Source organism: Mus caroli, chromosome 9, assembly GCF_900094665.2.
Source record: "Mus caroli chromosome 9, CAROLI_EIJ_v1.1, whole genome shotgun sequence".
Taxonomy (NCBI): domain Eukaryota; kingdom Metazoa; phylum Chordata; class Mammalia; order Rodentia; family Muridae; genus Mus; species Mus caroli.
The window spans coordinates 90139360-90146908 of NC_034578.1; positions in this window are offsets into that span (position 1 = coordinate 90139360).

The following is a 7549-nucleotide window of genomic DNA, read 5'->3' on the forward strand; positions in this document are numbered from 1 at the left end:
GTCTTCCCATATCTTTATTAACATTTTTGTGCACAATGTCAAGAGAAGCCAACATGACAGAAATAGCTATTTTCTAATGGTTCCTTAGTCGGCTGATATAAGCTAGAACACTTTCTGCTGGGGAGAAAAAAAAAAAAAGAAGAAGAAAAAACAAGAACACCCAGAAGAGGGTGTGTATCATTGGCTCATGTAGCTCAGAGTGAAGTGTGTCACTTTATTCGGGCTCCGAACAAGGTGACCATGGCAGCTCTGTTTCTCTAGAAGTTCTTACAATGAGTCCTTGGCATAGCTTCCATCCAACAGGAGGAGAGCTGTGGTAGTTTTGAACTTGGCATCTGCAGCTCCACAAGGACCAGATGGACATGGTCAGAGAGTGCACTTTTCAGTGGCATTTCCTTTACAGCAAAGACATTTCTGTCCCAGAACCCCACAGCAAACTTCCACATATATGTCACCTTTGCCCTGTCCTGGAAGCATTCTCTGTGGCTTTGAAAGAGGATTAGCTCACTTCTGTGACCCCGGTACTTTTTTTAGAATGGGCAGAAAAGTCTTCTTCATCAGAAGCCCATTGACTTGGAGAAGAGAGAAGCCACAGGACCAAAAAGGGATGGGTACTATGTAGATCAAGAAGTTCTATCATTTGACATCAGATTGCTTTTTCAGGGGAGCAGGGGTGGTCCTTAGCACTCAGGAAAGGAGGAAATGGAAGAGAAGCTATTTGATGTTCTATGTCTGTCTACTCTTTTTATGCATCTCAAGATAACGTTGTCACTGTTTTCCACCAAAACAAGTTTCATTTCTCATACGATTATTAACTATGGCAGCAGCTTACATCTTCCTAGTAAGTTGTTTTCACATATATGCATTATTTAGTAGGAAAAACCATCAAGAAATATGGGTCTCTGAAGATCATGTCTACATTTTGTCAAGGATAAACATACGTGAGGTACTTTTAAACTGCATCAGTCATATTTTTAGTGCCAGGGAAACAGGCAACATTTTCAAAACACTGTGTGCTTGGAATTGGTTAAATTGGATCTCAGGCCTTTTACTGCTTATCTGTCAACACCAAAGTGACACCAGCCCTTGGGACTGTACCAGTAATGGGCCTGTCTTCTACTCTCACTGACATAAAGGACCAATGCATTCCAGAAACCTGGAACAGAATACAAGTAATAACAACTGAGCAATTATTATTACAGAGTTTTATTACAGGACTTTTCTCCCAAGCAAAACAACTGCCATCTTTTTTGAGTTCCACTGTGCCACTTAGGAATGATCTTCCTAGCTGAGCTTGTTGACTTTTTCCTTGTTCCTATAAAGGGGTGTGTGCTGAGAGGGTCAAGAGCCCTCACCTGAGCATCCAGGTACTCAATACCACCTATTGTATACAACTCTGCCCTAATTGTACACAGCATCTGGGAGGGACTAGAATAAATAGACCATTCTATACTAGTGAAGACTAGAGTAGGGCTATCAGAAAGCTAACATCAATGCTGGGTAAAGTCCTCATTTCAATAAGTAACTCCTCACCTATAATCTGCAAAGCCAACTAAACTCAGTTTCCCCAGAAACTGTATTTAGGTTTCTTGTTGGGACCTGAGGAGGAAGAGGAGTAGATGTTGGTTGTATTTCTGGCTGGGAATAGGGGGAGCAACACTGAGTTATTTACTAAGGGTTTTGAGCATTATCTTAATTATTCCTCTTAATAGTCTAGCAAAGCAACTATTATTCATTGTATTACTTGCCCAACCACTGAAAAGTTTAGTGATAGCAAATTGGTGTAGTCAAGATTCAAATGTCTTTCCTAGTCCAAAAGTCATACTATTTTCAGCATGCCAAACCATTTTCCAATTTCAAGTGTCCATCAACAAATGCATCTTCCTAATACATTCTAGTTTGAAAGCTATTGCACAGTGACAGTAAGTGGAGTATGAAGAATGAAGTACGCTCACATCTTATCCACACGGTCTCTCTTCCACTCAGTATCCCACCACACAGTGATGTATTCATTACAGAGATNGACTGAGCAGCAGCAGCAGCAGCATCACACAAATCCACAGTTTAGAACGGGGTTCACTCTTGTGCATTCTCAGTCTGGAGGACTGTCGAAGATATCGATCCACCACTGTACTATCTTATCTGCTATTGTACTATTCTAAAAAGCCTTCTAGCCTCTGCCTGTCTACCTCTTCCTCCTTCCTAACCTCTTACACACTTTTTAAAAAGCTATGACTACAGTTTTGCCTTTTCCCAAATGCCACACAGCTGTAATCATTCAGTGTACAGTTGATGATTGNTGTGTTTTGCAGGAGTCTTACTATTTGGCACAGACTGGCCTCTGGCCATCCTCCTACATCCCTCTGTGGGTGGTAGAATTATAGGCGGGTGCCACTACAGCCAAGATTATGTAACTTTTCCAAGGAAGCATTTTGCTTGGTAATCACCATCTAANTTCTCTATGTCTTTCCTGGTTTATCTGTTTGGCTCTGGAGGACGTCTTTCTTTCTCCTGAATCTTGTTCATTGTGAATAAAATTTCTATAATCATTCATGTAAGTATTTCTGTGGATCTGTGTTTTTAAAGTCACCCACATCTCCCATGACTTTCAACTCCACAAGTTTTATAAAATTACAAAGTGGTCCAAAGGTTTATTGTCAGGGTTTCTTCTGAATGGAGTTTCTCAAGGGACATAAAGACTGCCCTCAAGTAGAAAGGGGATGTCTAAGAAATATAGATTCACAGCTAATATTTTATTACAGAGTTTATATAAATTTTGTACAACTGTTTAATATTGTATATCTTGGCACAAACAAAACTCTCAAAACATGATTAAAATGCAATTGGAGTCGTGCAAATCAAGGTTAGTTTCACTATTCTGAGGTTAATAAGAAATAAAAAGTTCAATTCAAACGAAAAGGAGATGGGGGATCTATTTCTGAGTCTCTCATCATCAGTAAATGGAATCTATCCATTTCAGGTATGTATCTTAGTGTGAACAGTTAAGCAAAGGAGAAGACCATGCAGANAAATGGACGAACCTATGGGCATGAAGTCCTGCACTCTCCCATGAAGGTCAAGGTTTGACAGATACAGAACTAGAAAGCAGCACACACAATTTCNAGCCATAAATTTCCTGAAAACGTAATGTCCAGTGTGGGCCAAGGCATCTATTTTAAAACATGGACACATAAAATAAGTTCCATTGTTCACAGCTTGGGAAGTTTATTTTGAATCACATGAATCATGTTTAACATTTATATGAATTTTTATTTATGTACTGAGTGTTACTTCAGTTCGTTCTTTTCCCTGTAACCAGCAGAGATGGCGATAAAAATAGGCTACAGGAAAAGAAGCATTTAATCAACCCCGATGACATCAGCAGCGCTGTGACTGAAGGGACAGCGTGAAAGCCGGGCTGAGAGACAGGCATGAAGGGAGGGNGGGAAACTGACAGTATTCCACACAACATGAAATAAAAAAAGCAACAGCAGACGCCTCTGGGAAAGTTTGACTGTTTGTTCTTGTGGACTGGGAGCAGAAATCAGTCATGTCACTGAATCCTTTACAAGGGTCAGGCAGGTAATGTGACCAACTGAAGGTGGTACCTACTGCTCTGCCCTAGGCAACTGTGGCCACACATCATGCTGACCCAGCCTGGTCAGGGTTTCATCCTGTTTTGTGGGCAGGTAGAACAATGAAATGTTTGTGCAAGGTCACACTACTTAAAATTCTAAAGGACCAATCCACATGTTAAATCCACTTCCCNGGGTATCATTTTACAATGACTACGTACACCTTACTAATGCGAGGATTACAGACGAATTCTGCTAAGACAAAGAAGAGAAAGGCATCTCTGAAACTCAGTGATGAGACTCTCCCCTGTCAGTTGAAATACATACTTGCAGATAGCCACAGACTGTGATCTGTTAAGTTCTAGTATTTATGAAGCTATGAAACCATGTTTAAAATGAAGATATAATGAGCATGTCCTTGAGGAATGAGCCCCTACCTACCTTCCCTCATGGTCACTCACAGAGATCTCACTCTAGGAAAGAATGCTCAGAGGGCAGCAGAAATCCCTGCTTTGCTGTCACCCGAGGAATCAATCACGGGTCCCAAGTCCCTATGCCTGGCTTCTCAGTGGTGACTCCCAGGGACATAAAGAGTGTCAGGTGCAAGTGTGGTGTCAGACTTAGGGATTCTGGTCTCCAATCTTCAGAAGTCCCAGAGCTATGCCATCTTCTCATGAGTTCTTAGGATGAGTCCTTCCATCTTTCCTCAACCAATTTTGAGATATTTCACCTTAATATGGAATAGTTGACAAACAATGAGACAGTTGACAAAAATAAATAAATTATCAAATTAAACACTCAAATTGAGTTATATGTGTTTTGAGATATTCAGACACCTCTGAGAGTATCAAAATCAGAGAACCCACTTTCAACCTCACAGGTCTCTGCATAAAGGCTGAAGTAGCTAAAGGAAAAAAATGTATTTGGAAGAGAAATGTCNTGTTCTTTATGTATCAGTCTATTGCCTTGGTAAAGTGATTTCCCTCTCTCTAAATCTAGTGAAGAGAACTCAAGGAGCAGGCATGGAAGTCAGACTCAATCCTGAATACTGGGGTCACAAGGGACAAATGGATGACAGAAAAATCAAGAAGAAAGGGAACTCGCTGCCAGAGTCCAAAGGAGCTGGCTACTGGGTGCTTATTCTGCAGGATGTCTAGCCATTGGGTCAGGATATAAATGAGCTTTGTCTCTGGATCTCCAGGGAAGAAAGACAATGTCATAACAAGTCATAAGCCTTCAGGGGGAAAAAAGCCCTAGGTAGGAGCATATGAACTCGGTATGGAGGACAGCAGAAATATCCAAGAGCCTATGCAACACGTTTGCCTTTTGCTATGACCAACACCACTCACAGGTCATGAGTTTTCTCTTGCAAGTCTCTCTCTATAAAGCCCCTTCCCATCCCACACTGCTGGAAAGTACTCTGTGGGCAAAGCTGACATACACAAGACAGTGCTTCTCAACTCCTGGCTTTCCTGTCCCAAAGGCTGGTCACCCTCCAGCTACAAGACCATGCAAGGTTATAGTAGTAATTTTAAAATGCACTCCAGTTGACTTTCTGTCAAGTCAAAATTAAAGAAAATTAACCATAGGGGCAGTTCCATTTTCTGTCTGCTATGTATTGCATTCCGTATCCCTTTCAAGCTGAATCTCCTAAGTTCCTATGACAAGAAGGGGCCATGCTTCTGTGGCCTTCACGTGCAGTTCTTCCTAAAGGTCGGGAAGCTCTGTTGGATAGTCTCCTTTCTTACATATGAATGGCTTGTACTATGTTTCCAAAAGCACATAGATAGCATTCAGCCGCCAAGTCGTCCAGATGACATTTTCTCACATCTCTCGTTCACTAACTAACCAGTCTCCTGATCTTGTCATGCTTACATGTTTTCTTAATATTCACTTGGACATTTGGTATTCTGACAGGCCTGCTTATAATACTTGAGTTGATATAATTAAAAGCTCCACTGGGCTCCACTGAAGCAAAACAGCCATGTTCTATTCTTTGATCAGTAATCGTATGTGGAAGACATGACACACTTTCCCTCCTACCTGTTAATTTGGTTCAGTACATTCAGTAGAATAGTGCAGGAGACACCGACTTTAACATCCTGGACAAATAATCTCACGATGAAAGCAAGCCAGGCAGTCACTAGAACTTTGTAAGAAAGAGGCACTGGAAACTGTTTCATAGAATTAATTTAAAGGGTTCTCTGAGAGAGAAGACACTTCTTACACCATGAACTCTGTTTCAATAGAGACTGTCATTGCTGCTGTTTATGTTTATGGCGATTTCAGCAGAAGGAAGGTTTGGGTGAAACAGGCACTTGTTAGAAAGAAGATACATACAGATATATTTCTCAGTACGAATAAATAATCCTTCATTCTTATCTCTAAGACGATTTAATCATCCNTCCACATTAATTTACTTCTGCCAATAAATATTTTTAATTAAAAATAAATAAGCAACCTTTAGGCAAGTATCTTCTAATGGAAACTCTAATTTCCTAAAAGTAAAATGCCATTAGATACAAACTTCTTNGGTTGAAATGTCTGGCTATTTGCATGCTGGATAAAGTGAATTGTTATATGTTCAGAGCTTGCTTGTTTAGTTGTTAAATAAAATGAACAAACCATTTGAAATTCTAGAATTTGCTCACATTCAGCCATTCAATAGTCCTCCCNTGTCATTGCCAGGCAATAGCAATATTGCTGCCACCAGGTTACAATAGTGTGGAAAACATCCTACCTCCTGGGTGTCACAGCCTGAGGAGGGTTGAGAAGTGGCAATAAACCAACAGCTAAAACACAGAGTATACAAAACTCACCATGGAGAATATCAAGTCTGCGGAGGGCCAGCTTTGTTCTTAATTCCAACAGATGAGCACTTATGTCCAATTTCAAATGAGAATACAATTTTGCATTACAAATTGTAAAGGAAATATGACAGAAACGTAATGAATTTAAGATTCAGTAGAATGTAAGTTATAAAGACTTGGAACATTCACAGGGGATTGCAATTTCTTAAAGCGTTATGGATAGCTCCTATAAACAAAAGGCTTCACAAATGCTACAGAAGAACACTTATTTTGCAAGAGATCATCCGTCACACCCATCCACTCCATACCCCATAGAACACAGAGATGGTAGTAAATCAGCTCTAGGAGGGCAATAGAGAGATCGTGATAACTCAGCTCTGGAAAGGCATCAAAGATGCTGGAAATGGATGCAGATGGAATGCCAATATAGAATAAATCAATTTCCTGGTATTTCTTTGAAAGCCTTGAGTCCACACGGAAATTATGGTGAAGATTTTTGTTAAGGATCATTTCCTTGCATCTTAGAAAGCACACAATCAGAATGATTTTCTTAGTAGAGATGATATGAATGTCCTAAACATTCTCTTTCATTCAGCTCACTTCACTACTGACAAAGCACACACACTGATTTACAAGGCAGATGTGCAGAGGGAAAGGAGGCAGTGGAAGCCAATGTTATCCAAAAGTTTTAACAATGTACTAAAACTGTATTTGAAATACGTAAAAGTATTTTCAATAGCAAATCAAGGAGGGGGAAGGCAAAATTCTATGAAAGGGTTACTTCTTGAGTAATCTATCATGTTACAAAGAAAGACTAGAATGAAATTCAAATGTGTTATCTTTAATGAGTCATGTGGTGTTTTAGCTATTGTCTTAGTCAGGGTTTCTATTCCTGCACAAAACATCATGACCAAGAAGCAAGTTGGAGAGCAAAAGGTTCATTCAGNTTACATTTCCACATTGCTGTTCAGCACTACAGGAAGTCAGGACTGGAACTCAAGCAGGTCAGGAAGCAGGAGCTGATGCAGAGGCCATGGAGGGATGTTACTAACTGGCTTGCTTCCCCTGGCTTGCTCAGTTTGCTTTCCTATAGAATCCAAGACTACCAGCCCAGTATGGCACCACCCATGATGGGCTGGGCTCCCCACCCCCTTGATCACTAAT